We start from the raw sequence: 22,159 nt of genomic DNA on the forward strand, positions 1-22,159 counted from the left end.
TTACAAGAGAAGAGAAAATAATTTTTTAAAAAAGTTTTATTAAATTTAGTGACCTTCAGGATGCCTCAGGTGCATCTATAAAACTATTCTAAGTTTTCCAATCATTTTCATATGCACATACATTTTATACTTTTGTTCTTTTAATAGCACAGATCTCTAAATCTAGTTACACAGCTTATACAGCTCAGCATGATTCCACCGAGAAATAGCTTGGAAGAACCAGAAATATGTTTCTTTAAAAAACAGAAATTGTTTATTGCAAAACAATCTAGTTTATAAGCTAAGGAAAAGCAGTTTGAGGGAACATAAGAAAATAGTAATATAAAAAAAATCAGAGCAAAATATCACAATTTTTAACAAGTATTTCCATTAATTTCCAAGCCAGCAGCTCAGTATACTGAAAAATATGTGTTTTGGTCTGTGGCAAAGAGCCAGAAATTATAGTCATAGGGTATTCCTGATCCACAACAATAATAACAGAACGTCTTCCAGCAAAATCAGAGGAACAACACAGCCACAAGCAACTGACAAAACTAGGGCAAAAGAAATGCCAAATAGCATATGAGAAGCGAGGTAAAAAAATCTTCCAAACCATTCTCAATTGTGTTTACATGGACACCTCTACAATCATAAGAAATGAATTGTGTCCGAGGAACATACACATTACTGCACTGCATCTTAGTTACCAGCACCAGAACTTGTGAGCAGGCTGTCCTACGCGCGTAAGGAATGTGGTTTTCACTCACCAGGAAAGGCAAAATCCAGTACTGAACTGCACTTCTGCAGTGCTGTATCCATCTTCTTAAGGGGAGCCTCTAAAACCTGCAGTTTCAAATCAAAGGAGGAAACTGGAGATTACAAAGAAAGTGTTGCACCCTCGCCGCAATAAAGCCATTTTTACTAGGAATGCATTATTCAAAATGAATCATAGGGTTGTGGCAAGTAAGTGGCATTACAAAAAACCAAAACAACCAAAAGCAAGTGTTTGAATTTACTTATAATTATACCTTACGCAGAAATTTACTCAATTCAGAAAGGAAGAAGTTGCATGAAAGCGTAAACAAGCCAAGCGGAAGTAATTATTTAAATATTAAGCTGCAAGAAAAGTTTTTCTTAAAGCAGTTGAAGAAAAACTGTATCTCTTTAAATGAGCAACTCAGTAGGGTGGAGCCATTAACACCTTGCATTTGTTTTCTGAATGCTACATGGATAGGACTCATGATCTTAAAAAGACCAACCAAACAACCCCTCAATATCTGACAGGAGAGGCGGAAACTCTTAATTCATTTTGTTCCCAGAATTTCATCTGTATGACCAGGACGTGGCAAGAGCCATTGTTGCCTTTCCCAAGCTCATTCACGCTCCACACTCAGACCTTTCCCCATCCATCCTTCCTTCTGTCACATTAAATATTTAGGTTGCAATTATGAGAAACTGCTCCCTGAGACAGAGATGGGGAGAAATAATGAATTGCAGCTGGAAGGGATGGCCTGAAGCGTGATGGCAGTGGGCATTCCCTCACAACTGCAACATAAAACTTTCATATGCCAGGAGGAGGTAACAGCACAAACATCCAGGTCAGTATTAAAGAGAATCAATTTCAGCTGAACTGTGGTTTTAGGGATATTGGGGCATTTAAAAACATCGTATATATGTAATGGCCAGAGAACAGGAGTGGTAGAGTCCTCGAAGGAAGGCAGTTTGGCTTGGGCATTAATTCACCATGGGAACTCTGCCATCCAACTGTGCCTCCCTATCTATTTCATGGACAGGTTTAATTCTGGCAGCACAAGAAGGATGGATGTCATCATGACCACACTTGAGATACGCCTGCAAATTAGTGGACTATAAATATACTTGACAAAACATTTTTATTTGAATCACTTAGCACTTACTCTGAAATAACTGGGTTTAAGGACATTTTAGCAGGACTATGCTAAAACATCGCACATTTTGGTTCTAGAATCACTGAAAAGATGCATAATTTTTATCTTATATGATTTAATATTATTTTACTCCTTCAAAAAAAAAATCTAATGGATCTCATCAAAAATTCACAGGGAAGTTTTCAAGTACATCCCATTATTTTTTTATTCTCTATTCACTGCGTGTTTTGTTTAATAGAAATTCTTCCATTTGCTCAAGTTCCAGAAATACTACTTAAAAGGAACATTTCAAATTATTTGGGCTTGCTTTCTTATTCTACAACCATTAAATACAGTATCTGTTAAAGTTCATTCACTGTTTTTCACCTAAATTGAATTCCTTTTTTCATTTTGCACTCTAATTTTTCAAAAAGTCCTTATCAGAGGAGTCTAAAAGCATTAATATTCCACATTTTAATCACTTACATTCCTGAACTGTTGATATCCAGAAAAGTTAAAATGGAAAAGAAGAAAAAAGGGAACCCCCCAGATACTCCGTTTATTCTCTTCATAAGAGAAACAAAGTACAGAAGAAAATAGGAGAAAATGAAAGATGAGCTGCCCTGAGGGAAGAAATCAAAACACTTGGATAATATAATTTTGTTTAATTTATCACTTTAATCTAAAACTTAAATCAAAAATGCTTTTCCATCCATGGCTTGTTTTATTATCTTTCTTACTGTGAATTTTCTGCGAGATCCAAAAGAAATTTTCAATGTTATGCTGAGGTAATAAACACACGGAGGGGCTGACTTGAACAGCAGTGATATTTTTATGGGGGGCAGACCAGGGACTTTCTAGCAGATGGGCGTTCCAAGATGTTCTCATCAAGCAAGAAGCCATTAAGTATTTTCACTATTTTTTGCAGTGATTTTGCTGCATCCTCTTCTCTGAAAACCGTGCATAAAGTGCTAAGGGGGTAATAATAATTTAAATTTACCAATAGAGGAATCAATATGCAGAGGACATTGTCAGCAGGACAGATCTGATTTGGGCATCCAAGAAAGGCTGAAATATACCTGCACTTCATCATCACCCATCCACTGCATTCTCTAAGGCAGAAATTAAGAAGGCTTCCAAAAACCATTTTCATTTTTGGGATAGGTTTAAGGCTCTGGTGACATCACAAGCAAGAGCTGAAGTTAGGGATCCTTAGCACTGTCTTAAAAGTCTGAGTGAAAATACAAGTTCAGAATGTTAAGAGGCCTAATCATTAATTTCTTGAACTAAAAATAACATTTCACCCTAAAAGTATCCCTAGGAGATGAAATTAGAGTAGACTATTTTCTAACCAGTTGCTAGTGGATGAAGATTTTCAAGACATCTATGTACATAAGTCTCCTCAAGTGAATAATCAAATTTACAAATATGCAAGTAAATCTTCATAAATATGCAAAAACAAGTCCTTGTACGGCATCAAAGTCCCACTCTGACAGTTATTAAATCATCACCCAAAGAGGATGCTAGAAGAATACTAAAGTGGCAAATGTCAATCCTGTAAAAGCAATCAAGCCCCAGCACAAAACCTGTGTTCATGTACTATAATGTGGTTGTGGTCACGTTTACCCACTGCTAATTCCATTTACAGACGAACTGACCTCTTTAAGTTAGAATATCCGTTAAGTATTTTCAGCATTTTTTTCTAGCCACAAAAAGCTCCACAATCTACTTACTGAACACTGATGATAGAATTATATGTATTGCTCATGGGATTTTCCAAGACACTTTTCACAAATCCTAGTGTGGTTCCACAGCTTCCAGGAGGCAAGGGGGTGGAGGAGCCTTTTTGCAAATGGGGAGATGACACCTGCGGAAGTTATGATCAAAAGTGACTTTTCATGTGTGGATCCGAGTTAAAGGCCTTCCATCAGGTTTTTCAGAGTAACTCTCATCATATAAAACTACACTGAACATTTCCAATGCTTCTGCTGTTCCTAGGAATGTTTGGAGATCAGAGGATTTAAGCTGCTAACCCAACACGCTTTTACTGTACATGCGCAAAGTGCAACTTTTTGAAGCCCTGAAGGTTGGTTAAATTCGGGGTATTTTCAGAAAATGTCACATTCCTGATTCCCCACCAGATTTCAAACCCTCATCCAAATTAACATACCAAATTTCTCTTCAACTGAATACCACTGATTTTTTTTTTTTTTGACTATCATTTCTCTCAAAAATGCAGTGATTTTACCCAGAAATTTCTATGTTATTTCTAAAAAAACACCTTGGGAAAGGGGAAAACAGTATCTGCCCAAGAAATTACTGTCTGACAAGGCTACAAGCGTGCCACTAACTTGCCCATAAGCATCACCAGCAGGCACATCCATATCATAAAGATGAAATATGTGGGGGAAGACTCAAACAGGGTCCTGAGCAAGAAATCCAAACAAGCCAAGAAAGCGTTGTAAGGATTGCAGTGTTATTATTGCAGAGTCACCGTGGGTTGTTCCATCTGTTTCCACTTTGTCCTGATGAAGCTAATTTTAGAGGGGTTTTGGTCCAATTTCCTCTTTCTCAAGCCCTCTAATTAGGTACAAAGGAATTCCAGTTTTATGACAGGGCTTGAAGAGATTCAGTGGTCAGCAGTAAATCTGCTGTCACCCTTCTGAGGGAGAGCAGAAACTCCGAGGCTGGCTCCAAACTTACTCCCCTTTACACCAGAGGAAGAAGCCTCAAAGAACCTCACCCACCAGATACAACCAGAGGCAAAATACTAGCTGATCTGCAAGTACCAATATTAAATATTTTGTTGTTGAAGGTATAGCTCTATTTGGTTTCCAGTTCAGGATTAAATGCACTCTCCAGCCAAGGGATGGAGCTGAGCCCTGAGTGTCACAGCAGGCACAACACAATGACCCCAAGACAGAGAGGGAGGTGGCAGAGCACCTTTTGGTCTTGCTGCTTCTTTTCCCAACATGCTCACATCTGCCATGGTAGATAAAAGCAATGCCTGAATCCTAATTTTGTCTTCTTTAGCTTAAAGCACCTCTAAAAAAGAAAAAAAAAAAATTAAATGCCTCAAAAAATATTTCAAAAAATGACTGACATATAAATCTAAAACTCTTTCTTTCTTAGCAGTTCATAACTGGCAAATGCTATCTCCTTGTGCTTATGCATGCTACACTGAAGATGAAATTTTGGTTTTATGTTTATTATCACCACTCTCACATCATATTTGATTTTAGAAGTAAACAATATGCGTATGATTTCACGGATCAAAAAACAAGTCAAAAGGCATTTTTATTTTGAAAACTGCATCAATTAAAACAGTTTACAGCTCAACAAAATAATAAAATTAATGGAAAATTCTGAAAGAGATTTCCATTTAAACATAATTTTACATTTTCTAATTGAGACCCTCTTACATAAATTTCTTTCCTCCCATCTCTTGAAAAATCAGGACACAGGGTTATTTTAGGAAACTCCAGAATATGCGACTGCTAGGTCTGCATGCAGCACCAGCACTCCTGTAAATCAATATAAATATAGGGCACAGCATCCTACACAGCCAATAATCTAAAAAGCATGTTTTCAAACACCATAAATACTAACTTTGAAATTTATCTTATAGTTATCTAACAATAACAGGTCTGAATTGTTCTACACTGCCATAAAACTGCACTTTTTGAAGGCTCTCATTTCCCCACTGAAAGCTTCTGATGAGCGTGGTGGCATTTGTAGATCACCACCTGTCAGTGTCATGCGGCGATCTGATGCTAATAATAGGCATTATGCCTTCTGTACTGTTTGTTGAACTTGGTTATGTTCTATAACTTCCTGTTCTGGAACATTAAATGTAGGCTTTTTTTTTTTTTTTTTAAGAAGTCATTAATATTTTAGTTGGAGGGTTGTTATTACATTAATTGCAATCTGATGTTTCTTCTCCTCAGCAGAGATATTTAATTCTACTCAGGGGACATGGAGGCCCTTCACAATAAAAAAGGATAGTGAAGGATCACCTGTAGCAAGTGAGGACAGAAGTGGAGGAAACAGAAAATTCTGTCTCCTCTTGCACATTCCTCAACTCCGGTCCAATGTCTCTATGTAGCAATTTAAATATGAAATGTAACTTTGCCAATCCACACAGAGATGTAAAAGAATCTCCCTGAGCAAACAGAAGCATCTAGGGCAGTTGAGACTTAAATACAGAATTGATCACAAGTAGCGTAAACGTGACAATCCAATACGTTTAAGAATCCATCCTCACTTCGAAAAAACAAATTTTGGCGCACAACCAATTCAACATTAGGTTGAAGTTTAGCAGAGATGTCCGAAAGATGAAACAGCATGAGATGTCAACCTTTTTCTGTTGTCACTTCACAAGCTGATAAAAATGAAACTCTACTTTTTAAATGGTTGAAACATTCTAAAGCACATTTCAGGAGGTATTTCACACTTCCAACAGTTTCCAGTTGCTTTTTACGAATAAATCTATTAAAAATAAAATAAATGTAAGACCTTTGAATGCTGTATTTAAGGGGAATTACATGTCTAAACTTTCTAAATTGCTTTCCCAACAGTTTAAAAATCATTGTTTCTTTTCCGGTACTTTTGAACGTGATTAAGAAACGTTCCCTTTTTCTTTTGCAGGTGACTTTCATTCACTTAAAACTTAACTGACGCCTTCTCTCAGCATTCTCCATCAGTTCCCACCCTTAATGTGGTGCTAAAAGCTCCTCTGGCTTAGATGTGCCTGAAGTTTTCAGCCTCAACTTACTCTGTGATGGCTTTAGAAGGGAGAGACCCAAACTCAATATAGCTCAGAGGTCTGAATCTAAAAATCAGCATGCATAGCAAGACACACAACACAGCCCCAAAAGTAGAGTACCAGGTCTGGTGAGAATGAAACCCCAGAGAATTAATTTGAAATCCCTGGAGAAGTAATTTTGAAGGAAGACTTCAAAGGATGCCAAGAGGTTCAGAGCTAAACTGCAGCGAGACAGAAGCAGCAGGGACTAACTCAGGAGTGGCAATTTTTAATTTATTGCTTGGATCCTTGGCTAAGACAGACAAGGAATCATCTCATAGTAATTTGTGCAGTGAAGGAGTTTTCCACTGCCACACCCAATCCACTCTGCTGAACTGCACATCTCTGTGAAACCTCCAGGCTCTTTTGGAAATCTCATCAACAGGAAAAAATTCATTACTTCCCTTCCTTTGGGGACCATTATCATCATACTACATCCATTCAAATGTCTTTGTTTTGACTTTTGACTCAGTCCAAGAAAACCTTTTTGAATCCAACTTACAGCTCTGAAATTTTGACGCCTGTAATGAACAAATAGATTGAAAAGGACAATTTGCCAAGTTAAGGCAGTCCCAAACACAAAATAACTAATATGCTATGGGAAGAAATCATCAGTATGATGGAAAAAAGGGGCTGGGAAAGCTTGTTTCTAGACTCAATGGCAAACACATAGCTGTTCCAGGTAACTGATCCATGATTCGATCATAAATCTAAAAGAAAATGCTAAACCTGTTGCTACAGAGGTTCTGGAAAGTCCTCCCAGAGCAAAGAACACAGAGGAAAAAAATTGGGAAGAAGATCCTAAATGGATCTAAATGGATGCTATTTCATGGCCAGAGGCAAACATGCAAAGGTCTCCACAAAAGAGATTCCTACAACCAAAAAAGACAGCAGTCTGGAATCATTAAATTACAGCCAAGCATCCTTTGGGAAAGGCAAGACATGCATAGAACTGCTTTCCTTTCAAAGGATATCCTACATCCTGGATTTATACAGATATTTCTGTATCCACAGGATACAGATACTTTATACAAATGAAACCTTCATTCACAAGCATAATTAAGAATTAGTAGACCTAAGTCCTGTACCTGTCATTCTGAGCAAGTGCTTTGAAAATATCAAATGGCACACATGCTACATTATAACTGTACGAAAGCGTTTTTTAAAAAATAAATAAAGGAAAAACAGAACAATTTCCATGTATTTGCTCGGAAGAAATGTCTTGCATCCTTAACATATATTGCTGATAAAATGCTCTGGGTTTGGAAACACTCTCCACATCTGCATTCCACTGTCATTCTTTGTGCTCCAGCATTTTTACAAACTGCACCTGTAGCTAACTGTATGGCTGACACATCATGGAAAACCTTTGCATTTACATTTTCCTCTTGCTATTTTATGGTCACTCGTAAGTTGTTCAAGGCCCTGCTCTGAGTGACTTGCTCCTTGCTTCCTAGAAATAAATTCAATTAATTACATTCTCCAACCGCATTTCAATTTCTGTTTCTATTTTGTAAAGCAAAAATCCAAGTCATATCAGGTTTGGATTGCAATCCACATAAATAGAGCAGCCCCACCATGATGCCAGTACCTTCACACACTCAAGAAACTGTGTGCCATGTTTTATTTTTGGGTCAGCAGATGTCCTTTCTAAGCCCCCTTTACCACACACTCTTTTTGTCACAGATCCTTATCAAACTGTGCATTGGCCAGATAAGGCAGGTGCTACATATGAATAAGTTCATTTTCTGTATCAGGACCAGCTTTATTTATGTCACTTGGCATGCTATTGAGCATAGATATTCACAGACCAATGCTTACATTTCATAACTGTGAGAATACTGTGGTTTAGGACCTACGAAATTAGAGAGTTTCGTATTGTTTGTCTGTTTGTTTAGCGTAGGAGTTCCAGACAAGGCATTTCTAGTGCATAAGTTAACGTATAGCAAAAAATTAAGAGGTACTATCAGTCTGTGCTTTTGACCAATTTGTGCAAAAAGAGTGGAAATTATGGAACATCAACAAGAAATTCTCAAATAGCTTATTCAGTGGTGATGGAATTCCCTGAAAGAACTCATCCACTGAAATGATAATTCATCAGATATTAATAATATCAAACAGCTGGGTTAATGTGTGCAATCATTACTGCAGGCTAAAATTTCCAATTCAAAAATTAAAAATCAAGCAAAAAGAATTTCTATTGCAAAAAGAATTTATATTGCTGGTGCCTTGCACTATGAGATTCATCTGGCTAAATGTGGATAGCTAAAATGTAAATGAAAAAAATTCTACTTAAAAAAAAAAATAAAAAGCCTCCATCTCAGCTCTTCCTTTTAAGTTCCCTTAGTAGGCAGCAGGAAAAAAGGGGAACACTTAGATTAACCATATCTTAAGAATTCTTTTTCTTTTCCTTATCTTTGAAGGGAGCGACAGGCGACAGGCTCAGATGCAGATATCAGACACAGACACTGTAGACACCAAAAGGGAGGTGAGAGCAAACACACTCGAAGATCCTGTTCCAGAATTTGCCTTGGCAAGGTGAACAGGATTCTCACATTCCACAAGTCTTCAAAAAGAACAGTTAGGTATCCACATGATGTTCCAGAACTGAAATATTTTATGGACTAGGACTGGCACCAGATACCTTGCCACAAGCACCCACCGCTGTGAGGTAAGCGGACCTCTAATGTGGGCAAAACAGGCAAGATATGTCTGAGTTAGATGGATTTTTCCCACTAAAAAAATAAAGACGCTGAAAAATGAGATGCCACCTTGTGAATCTGAAAAGCTTGTGCTGCAGCCAGCACAAGTGAGTAACATTCATCTACAGAGCATCCCTTCCTTCAGCCCTCCTACGCCCAACCTGCTTCAGGGCTCCGGAAAGCAAACCAAGCTGCTCCTCATGGGGAGTCCCCAGGGAGGTTCTGGGGCTCTTTATAACTGGGGCATTCATAAAACATAAACCCAGCAGTCACTGGGGCTGCCAGACACAACAGCAGCCTGGCTGGAGCTCTTTGTCCCATCCATTTCATCAGCAGGTTAAGCCATTTAGTGCCGTGCTCTGCACCTCATCCACGGCCTTTCCTGGGAAAATGATCTTTGCACACAGAGGTGGAGCACTATCAGCCATCCCTCCCAAGGCTCAGTTTGAGCTGCACGCTCTCTTTTTAGCTGGTGTTGTCCAACAGAACATCACACAGAGCGGTTTGAACAAAGGAGATAATCGCTGTTTGGTCGTGTTTTCATTTGCTCTCTGTACTTACTCCAACGTTTGTCAGAGGAACAAAAGAGCCAGTTGGGAAAGGCATAGTGAGAATATGCATTTCCTTGAAGGGGCACGAGAAACAAGATCGTGCTGGCCTACTTCCAGACATCCTGAAACCGCTGTGGAAAGTAACACCTACTGATCATCTTTTAAATCTACTTTTTTTTCGCTTTCACACCGTTAATTAATTTCCATTCCCTTCTAAGTAATAATGTAACAGTGCTTTACCTGTGCTTTATCATAAACCTGAGTTAAACACGTTCATGGCACTGCAGTGAAAAGGGGCAGTGCCCTCTCCATGAGTGTGTGCCTGCCTGAACATCATATTTCACATTTATACTCTGCCTGGAAGTTGTCAGATATATTATGTCATGCCCAGAAAGTACTTTGTAAACATCATCGTATTTTAGCGAGAGCAATCTCTTCCTGCGAGCCTGTATAAGGTGATACATCTCAGCAAATAAAATTCCTGATTGAAAGATTACTTCCTTATCTGCTTTGTTTTCCTTATATTAGTTCTTGAAATATTGAATCTTTTACTTCATGTCTCTACACTACTTCGACCCTACTGATAGCACATAGCCAATTTTACTCAAACATTTTACTTCTGTCTTGAAATTAACTTCCTCAAGACAATTTCAGCCTTTTCTTTCAATTAAATACATCTAGAAAATTTTGGTTTTCATCTGGATAAGTTGAAACGAGGAATTTTTTTTCTCATTGCTGATTTGAACCCTCCAACACCAATTGCCATAAATTTGTGGCATAAAGACAGCAGAAGTGTAGCTTCTGTTCCAAGAGGTCAGTCAAAACATTTCCCCCCAAGCTCCGATTTATACAGGTGGCATTAAAACACAGCATGTTTTCCCCAGTCAAGATTCAAGGCATAGAGTTTCCTCTAAGACAGCTCCATACCCACTCCCTGGTATAAATTCACTTTAATGTTGAACTGTATTTGTGACATACACATTTTTAGGATTTTTTTTCAAGGAGCTTGGCTTAAGCTCTGGGCTAACAGAAAGATTGAAAAACTTGTCACTTTTGTAATCTAATTTTTTTTTTTTTTTTTACTGGTATACCGAAAGTTTTCAGCCTTTTATTTGTTACACAGAAATTACTGAGTGGTGGTTCCTATATTATTTCATTTGAATCAAAGACATCCAATTTAATACAAGCCACTACTGGAGGAGCAGTTATGTTAACAATACCTAGAAATGAAATTGGCAAACAGGCTGTCCCTTGAGGTTCCTTCTGGTGGCTTTACAAGTGAGACTTGAGGCTTACTCTGAATCCTCCTCCCCTTGGAGAATTTCTTTAAAGAATTTGCAAACTGCCCAGCTCTCTGCATAGATCAGAAAATGAAATCTCAAGGTTTTTTCAGCATCTGCAGAGGAAGAATATTGCATTTACCTTGCTTATAGTGCAATGAATCAGTTTAATTTTTAAAAGAAGAATCTGAGATTCTATACCCTTCCCCCCCCCCTCAACCTTTAAATTTCAGAAAAACATGATAATAAAATTTACAATAAAATTTGTCAAACGCAGGTCTGAAATCGTGACACCTGAGTTTTAAAAGGATGTGGCCGCAAGAAATCCATCTGTAGTACCCAGTTAATTAAGGCCTTGCATTCCTATTTATCAGGAACAACCTGAAACAGGGATGTTTTTAGACTGAACATGAAAATTTCCAGCCACTTTGGCATGTGTTAATTTTTAAAATATTCACTGCCTTTTTATTTCCTTAAAATCCGTTGGTGAAGGCAACATAATTTCATATCAGTTGTCAAAAATTCTTTCATCCAGGACGTGAAGTAGTATGACTACTAATGGTCCAAAATAAATAACACATAATGTCCATGTTTTATGCTGATTTAATGCCAGAAGTTGCAGTTAAAATTGATTCATAGCCTGACAACAGTTCCAAAATCACAGCTCAAGCTGGGAGCATAAAAGCTACTCTGAGACCCTAATTTTGTGGGTAGGAGGTACAAACCTGGCTCTCTTACATCAGGCAACTTTCCCAATGTCAGATATGATGATATTACATCTCTTTTTTGTAAGTGGTACCTAATTACCTCATGATACATTCTGTTAATTTAAAAAAACCCAAACAAACTAAAAAGAGCAGTTTCAGTTTTATCTTTCCCTGGTTTTGTGGGAAACATAGTTTCAAAGGAATAAGTTCCAGTTGCCTCAAAACTCCACTTCTCACGGACCAATAATTTCTCAGAATGTTTCTATTTTGTTCCCAAATTTTCTTTGTGTGCTGATTTCATGCTGCTAAAAATTAGCAGTCTGCAGCATGTCAGAACACGTGTATCGAACTGTCAGTTTCGTTCATTAACTGATAATTAGACTAATTTCACAGGGGCAAGAGAGGCACCAGATCTGCATTGGGAGCTGGCGGGGAGCAGAACGAAGGGAAGATCACAGAATTAATGTCTGTTTGTACAGATTTCTCTCTAAAGACAACAAGGTTTATTTTCTTTCCTTACAGCACCCATATACTCAAGTGAATCACTCAAATACACGAATATGCTGATTCCTCAGCGTTTAAACTAATTTATGCATAATGGGATTAACTCATTTGTGCGCAAAGAAGAAAACCAGGAGAAAATAAAGAAAATACCTAAAACCAAACACTCTCAAGTGCTTGAGATACCAGTTCCAGACACTGCTAGGCACACTGGACCGATAATTGGCTGTATGCACGTGGAAATCCATGGAAGACACCATATTATTGCACTGTTAGCACTGAAGGGGGGCTCAAAAAGAGATTAGATTAGTTTATGGAGAAGAGATCTCACCCCTCAGTGGCTATTAAGCATGATGATCCAGATGAGCCACTGAACCGATATCTTATTCAGAGGAAACCACAGCACTTGACATCTACTGTCTTTCCTACACTCCTTATCTCCTTTTTTTGGTAACACAGAACACATCAAGTGCCCTTTGGGGTCCATCTCTTTCAGATTTAGCCCTGTTCCAAAGAGCACGCTCCATCTACAACTGCCAGCTTAAGTGTGTGTCTTCATAATAGAATTCATTGCATTGGGCTTTATCTTCATTTTCCACATCAGCTCCATGAGTAAACAATAATTACTGATGATAATTTATCAGTGTAACTTCTCAAAAGCTTTTAAGAGCTGATCTGCATAGATATTTTGAAAATTTTTTGAAAGGACTGAACTCATCAAGATCTGCAACATCTATTGAATTTTAGGTAATGGTTATTTCTGTCCAGGGCCAGAGGAGCTTGAGTGGCTTTAGTGGGTAGCCTGGCTAAAACCACCACGCACACTCAGCCTCCAACAGCAACAGCACAAACCACGCACTGCACATTAATAATTGTCATCCCTGCACCAGATTTAGAACAAAAACTTTGTCACTCCCAAACACCTCTGAGGTATGCAAGAAAATGTAATTCCTGTTTCTGAACTCCGTGAACGAGTTGAATGCTGTAGAAGTGTGTTCTTACTGATGGTCTCTGTAAAGGTATTTAGAAAACAGATAATACTTAGATAATAGATAATTTCTTAGATAATGCTTAGCAGGACTGTTCACATTTGCACCCAAATGACCTGTTTAGAAACTGCAATGCGATTCATCATTCTGATTCACAGTGCAGGATTTCTCTGCAGATTCAAAAGCCTTTGTTTAGCCAGGATATCTCTTAGCTCTTGATGCTATGTGCAAATTAGCATCCATTTTATAACCTCTCTGCTAATTGTTATTTGCAGAAGGATTAGCACTCGGTGTCAGCAGTGCTTTAGTTATTTTATGAATATTCATTAGGATTTTATACATAACCCCCTCCCTATTTGCAGCTTAATCTCTTTATTTTGTGGTGCTCCTGCTTTACCCATCTGTGCAAGTAGCTGCCATTACCACAATCACATAACCATCCATGTTTTAATCGGAAGATCTGTTTTCTTTCTACCCCTGCATGATCTTCTGCAGGTGCCAACACAAATTACAGCCCTGACAGCTTCTCACATGTTTTATCCAGGCACACAAAGGTGTTTCTGGTCATTACAGAAACTGAAGTAACTTTACAACAATGGGACAAAGAAGTGGTTGCATGGAGTTTTGATGCAAAGCCCTAAAACCGCTCTGTTCAAAGCCCACGTGCCAAAAGAACATTTTCCAGGGGTGATCAGGACCTCAGATCCTGTGGTGATTGTACAAAACACAAAAAACAGTATAAATTTGGAATATTGTCTCTTAACAGTAGAAGCGTATTTACATGCATGTGTGTTTTACCATCACCAGTTATACCTGAGGAGCAATCGAGACCCAAATTTAGAATTCTTCATTATACATTTTGTAGAATTCTACGTGATCCTTTGACACATGTATTATTAACAGAATCTTCAAATTTCAATTTTTTATCTCAATTCACTATTAATTTTTAAATACTGTTTCATGGAACAAGTTCATCTTTTATGAAATGTGGTTTTTTCCCAAGATTTAGGTTTATGCTTTTGGGTCATTTCCTTAGCCATTTGTTGTTGTAGGACACAAAAGAAAGGTGAGAGACTCCAAATATTTCAGAAGGCAAAGAGCATAGAAAAAAAGGCTTTATTGTCTAATTCTTACTACCTTTTAAAAGGTGTTCCAAAACAGACTTAACACGATTGGTGAATAGGAACCGCACCTCTCTAATCCCATGGGTTAAACTAGAGAAACAGCAAAACACCACCTGGAGATAGATAGTTTTGAGAAAGGATAGTTGTTTACCAAGATTGTTTTGAGAAAAAAATTTCTAGAGAAATTTTTCCTTGGGAAAAGGTTAGCAGCTGCTAGCAGGCTACAGTCTCTCAGACCCAGAAGTATCAGGCCCACAGCCATTCCTTTTTTTTTTTTTCCCCATTAATAAACTTTGCTATTGACAATGGTTGTTCCTCCAGTACTTTTAGGAGTTTATTGTTTCTTAGTCACCTGGGGCTTTTTTACAGATATTCTTATAATTTTTTTTTTAGCGTTGTCCTCCTATCTCTGTTTCATAAAGCTCTCTCAAAACCTGGGGTTTTTTTGATACAAATATTTATGATCATCTTTTTCTTTAGATGGAGAAGCCATTCTTGAAGGAATAAATCTAGCCTGTCCAGTTTGAAACCATATATCTGACTACTGTAATTAATAGGTGCACAAGGCTTTAATTCTACTCAGCCACCAAACACTATCTCAACTGACGTGAGCATCCTGAAGTACTTTAGCAGTACTGAAAAACAGTAGTGGCAAATGTTAATTTATCCATGTTGTAGCAAGACATCAGAAAAACCAAAAAGTACGAGATTCAAGAAACACTTGTTCATTTAAATGTATGTACTTCCTAATAAGAAAAAAAAAATACAGAACTTCAATAGTAAAGAAAGATTTGGAAAGCACTAGGCCTGAGAAAAAGAAACCCCAACGGGGATATGACAGAGCAACAAACAGTTTCAATAAACAACAAATAATGCAACTGGGGAAAGATGAGCACCTCTGTTAACAGAAAAGATTGATATAGTAAGCATGTTACTGGTACAAAAATCCACAGTTTTGATGTGTGCCTTCCTGGGCCTATTGAACAGGATCATGACCATACCAGGTCTTTTTTCCCTGTATCTTCACAAGTGGAAGGTGACAGCTCTAAGTATGGTTCACACTCTGGGTGTTCAGGCAGCTGGTAATCGCAGACTTTGAGAATTTCCTCTACCATGACACTTTGCCCTTTAAAAGCTGCAGAAAGTCCATCAGGTAGCTGAGAAAACTGCAATACACAATACAAGCTGCTCTAGATGGTCTTAAAAACTTTTCTCTAGAAATACAACACGGCTTTTTCCTAATGCAACAATTATGTCACCCACTTAGTACGGCAGAAAAATACAAGGTCCAATTTGTGAGTAAAGCACACAATAGTGTGCCAAAAATGTTTACATTATAGGAACGTTATATGCTATAATCATGTGAAATGTGCAAAACATTTCATTTCAGTTTAATCTTCTTTTTTCCCATCATTTTTAGTTTCTTTTTTCTTTTCTTTATCACTCAGGATAAGGCATCTTGTAAAAAAGAGAGTGTATATTCAAATGTGCTACATAAAGATGAAAAGACATGCTCTTCTAGCCTACTAAACTGTTTAGTCATTCACCTAGTCTGAATGCCAGGAAAAATTTACCATGGCAAAGGAGCGGATTCATCCCAGAGGTAAAACAGAGGAAGGAAACAGACAACAAATGAAAATGTGTGAGAGTATTTCATGGGACAGACAGGGTAGAGTGGATCAGGTGTAGGGATACACTGAGACACAAACCTGCCTAAAATCATCCTGCTCTCATCCCACCATAGTGACCATTTTAAATGCTTCCTATCTCCATCTAACTTAATGAACTGTATTCAGAAATAACAGGAAAATACCAGGAAGGAGCCTGATGAGTTTCCGTAAGGAACGGGAATACATCCTGGTAAATAAGTCAGGAAGCTGTGTAGGGGCAAAACAGTGTCTCCTCTTTGATCACTTTTGCTTTCAGCACAAAAATCTGGTCATTATTTGTGACTAGATAGGGTGACACCATACAAGGACACAAAGCCACTAACCTATTTCTAAGCCAAGCTAGAAGAGGACCCAAATACTCATGTAATTGAGAAGTCAGATGGAAGAATTTAGGTCAAACTAAATGATCTGAAACTTGCTTAAGCAGTGGTAAATTAAGAGAGAAAAAAGGCTTCAGCTCCTCTTATCTGAATTTTTGGAAACTCCAGAGTCATATTTTCAACTTTCCTCAGCAGTCAATTACGCCTGAAAGACAAATTCTTTTAAAAATGAAAGCTGAGACTCTTACATCATTAAGTGCCTCTAGCCAGTGAAGAAATATTGCTAGACTCCCCCCCCCCCAAAAAAAAAATCCTAAAGAATCATTTTATATGAAATCACAAGGGATGAGAGACCTCTGTTAATTATATTCATAGACTCATTTGTATTCCTATTCTTCCAAAAGGCACAGTTTTCTACAGGGGAGTTGTTTGAAAAGATTAAAAAGTACCAGTCTCACTGATATTTTCAAGGCAGTACCCACTACCATGTGGTCCTCATTTTACCAATCTAGTAGCACGTCACAAGACTGTTTTATTTACTATCTCAACTGATGTGAGAATCCTAAACAGTATTTCAGCAGTACTGAAAAACAGTAAAGTGGCAAATGCTAATTTATTCATTCACGTTATAGCAAGACATCAGAAAAACTGAAAAGTACAAAATTCAACAAACATTTGCTCATTTATTTGTGCGTTTTTCCTGAATTTCCAAATAAGAAAAAAAAAATCAGAACTGACATCGTAAAGAAAGATTTGGAAAGCAGTTATTCTGAGAAAAAGAAATCCAAATGGGGATGTGGCATGGCAACAAAAATAGAGCAGGTGGACCTATGGCCAGCTGATGCTAATGCTCAGTAGCTCTTAGAAATGGGCTGTTCACAAATAAGGGATGGCAGGAAAATAAATTTTAAAAAGGAAAAAAGAAAACGTGAAAAACCAACCACAGAAAGCTTAAACATAAATCTTCACAGAAAAATTAAGATTGGATACTAACCAATCAACAACTGAACTACGGGGGAAAGTAGTTGTCCAGAAATATTCGATGAGCCAACCACTTAGGTAAAAGGGGAATTGTTTCATGCGATACCTAGGGCTGTAACAGCAAAAAATAGGATGAAATTAAGAGGGAAGATTTAGGCCAGATATCAACAAAACATCACAGCAGAGTTATTGTGCTGTGAAATGATCTCCCAAGGGATGCAGCTGAAACCCCATTGGATGGGAAATTGAAAACTAGCTCAAATTAGAGCGAAAAACTTCAGTGCAGCAAACAATGCTGCCTCCATGGAATGATGGCCTGCATTGACTTGATAGCTTTTTTCTCCAATTTCTATTCTCCTCCATCATAGAATGCACAATGTAAGACAGTTTTAGAGGAAGAATGTTTTTAACAAAAGACACAGTTTTAGCTAAGTGCACTGAAGTTTAAACATCTCCTCTGCCAGCCATTACTACAGTATCTGAACATGCAATATGGACAAGGTTTTTTTTGTGTGTGTGTGTGATCCTGGCCTTCAAAGCTCTGTTTGATCTCCCATTTTAATAGCTGAAGTAGATCAAGCTGAAACTCCACCTGAAAAGATGATTAGGAGCACTCACCATACATAGCAGCATACCAAAACCAGGACAATATTACTGCCAGTCTAAAAAATGGATGCAATGTTTATCACACAAAAGCTAAAATCCCCTTAAAAAGACAGTGAATTGTAGCAGTTCCACACTCTTCGAACTTACTTATGCACAAACAGTTTGCCAAAAACTGCTTGTAGTTTGCTTGTTTTTCATTTCCCAACACTGGAAAGAGGCAATCCCTCACTTTATATCTTCGCAGAGCTCCCAGGTGACCCTATGAGTGATAAATCCATGTGGAAAACATACTCAGGGGCATAATCCTTCCTCATAAAATGCACAAGTCATGCTATGATTGTTTGATGTAGTTTTTTCCTCACCCAGCTAAACATGAAATGAGAAGCACCAGTAAGACTGGCACACCCAGAGTTTTTCCTACATATACCTGTCCCTGGTAATACAATTTTCTACTGTTCCCATTTGCCTTCTCTTCAATGTTTTCTGCAGCACTCTCTGTGGTCAAACTGATGCAACAGCCAGGTGATGAGACACAGGCAAATTTCAGAAATTACCAATTTACACTATGCATGAGCAACTGAAAAGAGAAGAAAGCACAGCAACTTCAACAAAATTATAATAAATGCTTCACTTCCTTCTGCTTCTGTAGGACTCTTTGTATGATCTAATGGCTGCTTTTGAGTCCTGGTAGTAGCTGTAATACAAAGGAATTAAACTACATCTCCCTGAGTGCAGAAGACAGTCCAACCATATTCAATAACTGTTGGGTTATAAGCAATATCCCATAAAAGATGGACTGGACTTTTTCTTAATAGACATTTGAATTAATCTAGAGAAACCTCCTCTTTTTTGACAGTACATAAGGGTGTACATAAGCACATAGCGTGTGCTAATTTGAAGCTAAAATTCTGCATTAAAAAAACCCCACCTGTAATATTTTCCCTAAACTGTAATTGGTTCTGCTGTCCAGAATTCAAAACCTTTCAAGACATGTGCTAAGTCGCAAATTTTACACATAAAAGTATGTTTTAATGCTTCCCTAATGACATCCAGGGCATGACATAGGCAGGAGATATTACAGTGCCAGGGGCGAAACTCTGGGTGCATTTTCCACGTGTGCCAGCGTGGAGCAACATTAAACCCAGAGACTATTGTAACAACATCAGGACCTCAGCTCACATTAACCACTTGGAAAGCCACAAAAGCTGTGTGGACTCGCATCTCCAGTTTTCTAGGAAAATTTTCTCTGCCACCCTGGCTGTTGCAAGGTGTCCTGAAAGTACCCGGCTGCAGAAAGCATTTTGCAGCAAAAATGACCAGTGCCGCCAGTCTCCACAGAATCCTCACCAGGCCTGGAAATATTAGGGATTTCATGGGGCACATTCATGACATTCATCCCAAGCAGTCGCTGCCTTCTACCAAATGCATGTAAGTTATCTGATGCTAATGTGTGGTGCAAGGGCTGGTAGAAAGTTACTATCAATTTCTAAAAATCACTCACTCAGGGAAGTCTTACAGCTCTCTTGCACTAAAGGTGAATTTTCACTGTCTCCAGTAGCTATGGTTGGATGATCCAGAGGGACCTGGCAGCAGCCACAGGATACAGGAAGATGGTTATGTTCTCTTTGGCTTCCAGAAAGTGAATCCCATCATCTTCCCAGGAAGTGAGAAGAGTTAAATGCATGGGAACTGCTGACACTTGCAAGAATTTGCAGAGCAGTTGTTTTCTGTTTTAAATAGAAAAATCCACAGGAAGTCTGCAACCAGCAGGTAAAGAACCAATTTTCAGAGCAATTTTGCTTTTGCATCTGCATAGCAGCCTTCACCAACAACACAGCTCAAATTAAAAACATGGTTGCATAGATTTAACACAGATACAATTCTGGGTGCTTTCAACAGAAATCTAGGACTAGACTTCCAGCTGAATGAGAAAATTTCTGAGAAATTTTTGATGGATTCAAGCAGGAAAACTTTTGGTATTGTGGAATATCCAAAGCACAGGAATTGCTACACTACAGTGCTCTACCACCACATGGAAAAGAGTGAGTGGATAATCCTCAACTATTACTTTCAGACAATTATTATTTTGGCCCATCCCTCTCCTTAATAGGATTTGCAAAGAAAAAGGACTAATTAATTTAAAAGGATGCAATTTAGTAGGATTTGAGGAAGCATTAACACAGACCAGTTTTGATATTGATGCATGTCTAAAAACATGCAGCTTTATGTTGCTCATACTGTGTATTTACCACATTTAGTCCCAGTAAAACCTTCAGGTTCTTATAGTAACCTTAGCACTCCTAAAGATAATGAGCTACCTTGCCAGGAGCAAACCTCACACAACTTTTTCTGTCATTAAAGAGTGTGGCACCTTCAGCACATGGTGTACAGACCTTTATTCACAGAAACACAGGATGGTTGAGGTTGGAAGTGATCTCTGGAGGTCACCTTGTCCAACCCCTGCTCAAGTAGGGCCACCTATACCTAATTGCCTAGGACCACATCAAACGGCTTTTGGATTCATCTTCAAGCAGAAAGACTCCACACCCTCTCTAGATAACCTGGGTCAGTGTCTCATCACCCTCACAGGAAAAGGTGGTGCTTTTTTTACCCTCTTATGTTTAAACAGAGTTCCCTGCATTTCCTTTTGTGCTCATTGCTTCTCAGTCTGTCACCAGTCACTGCTGAGTATAGTCACAAAAAAAACCAAACAAACAAAAAAAACCCCAACCAAACAAAAAAAAAACCAAAACAAAAAAACCAACCAAAAAAAAACAACCAACCACATTCACAGGAGGTGACAGTGCTAGTCAAAAAAAGGTATATACAGAGTTCTCATTCTCCTACAACTCAGTGATCGCTGTTTGCTTTGCCTCTGCTTCTCCAAGCTACGGCTCTGAAAGCTCAGCCTGACCTGTGTCTTTCCTTGAGTTCCCCTCTCCAAGTCCAATGCAGGGAGTCAAAGCAAAGCCATGGAGCACACAGAGAGCATGAGGAAGATCTGTTTTCCCATTCAGAGTTGTTGCAGCAGCCCTCTTATCAGAGGGTAGAAGTGAGGCAAGACACAGACTCCTTGTTTATCACAGCATGAAAAGGGCCCTGGTTCATTCCTCTTTCCAGCTCAGCCATCCTGACTCCAACCATTCACTGACTCTGGCTGCAGCAAGCTCCTGCTGGAGGTTTCCCTCATGGTCTCTGACTGCTGGTAATTTCCTGCTAAACTCTGACCGCAGCCTTTTACCCAGCTAGACTGGCTGCAGGTTCTAACAACAGGCTCTGACTGCATCCCCAGACTGACCTCGCAGTGATTCTCTCGCCTCAGGATCCTTCTTCTTCATGGTCCTCAAGGCTCCTCCTCCTTCATAACTCCCTTCCCCAGCTAACCCACTTCCTTTCATCACACTTATCTTTATTGGCTATATTTGTGACTCATCAGGGGCGAGGCTGAATTGGGTAGTTAACACAGCTGTTACTTATCAGAGGCGAGGTCCTGATAAGGACCTGTATTCCCTTCTCCTACAATTAGAGTAAGCTGTCTCTACTGCCAGTTTCATTAGTCTTAAAATCAGGGATTTCAGCAAATTAATAAATCACTGAGCTCCACTAAAGCAGCTGTGAATAAGAGTGTCCCTAATAATGATTTAAAAAAATTATTTTAAAAGCCCCACAAAAACCAACAAAGCAAAACCAAAAATAATCTTTAATCTTTTAATTCCTTTCTTTAAAATGGAGACTCCACCACTCACCCCTACCTGACAAGAGCATTATGAGAAAGAATGATGTGTTTAAACTTTAACATAGTACAGACCTCAAGAAGACAATGTGGTTTGGACTAATTTACCCAAACTGAACACAATTTTCACTGCTTCCTTAGGAAAACGGCTCAAAATAGGGCAGAAGTACGAATGGCCTGAAATTCTTCTTAGTGCACACAGTAATTCTAATCCACTGGAACACCGAGTGTGCCAGCACATCTGCCCTTACCATGGAAGCACCTGCCAGCAGCATCTGACAAATCTGGTATCAGAGATATTCGATATCAAAAAAAAAGAAGGAAAC

The 22,159-nt window shown here is 38.5% G+C and overlaps 1 long non-coding RNA gene across 2 annotated transcripts; it reads right to left on the bottom strand.

Moving 5' to 3' along the window:
• Nucleotides 1-56: 56 nt before the first annotated feature.
• Nucleotides 57-21,475, bottom strand: LOC136291664 (uncharacterized). 2 transcript variants are annotated; one of them, XR_010721648.1, is made up of 4 exons: nucleotides 21,399-21,475; nucleotides 4,809-4,910; nucleotides 3,599-3,732; nucleotides 57-822 (listed from the first exon to the last, which is right to left on the bottom strand). It is a non-coding gene; the product is annotated as an uncharacterized lncRNA (long non-coding RNA). The 2 variants fall into 2 exon arrangements; XR_010721647.1 differs by lacking the exon at nucleotides 21,399-21,475 and adding an exon at nucleotides 11,143-11,314.
• Between the last annotated feature and the right edge of the window lie 684 nt (nucleotides 21,476-22,159).

Source organism: Chamaea fasciata, unplaced genomic scaffold (genome assembly GCF_029207755.1).
Source record: "Chamaea fasciata isolate MVZ Bird 193981 ecotype frontalis unplaced genomic scaffold, bChaFas1.0.hap1 SCAF_7, whole genome shotgun sequence".
Lineage (NCBI taxonomy): Eukaryota > Metazoa > Chordata > Aves > Passeriformes > Sylviidae > Chamaea > Chamaea fasciata.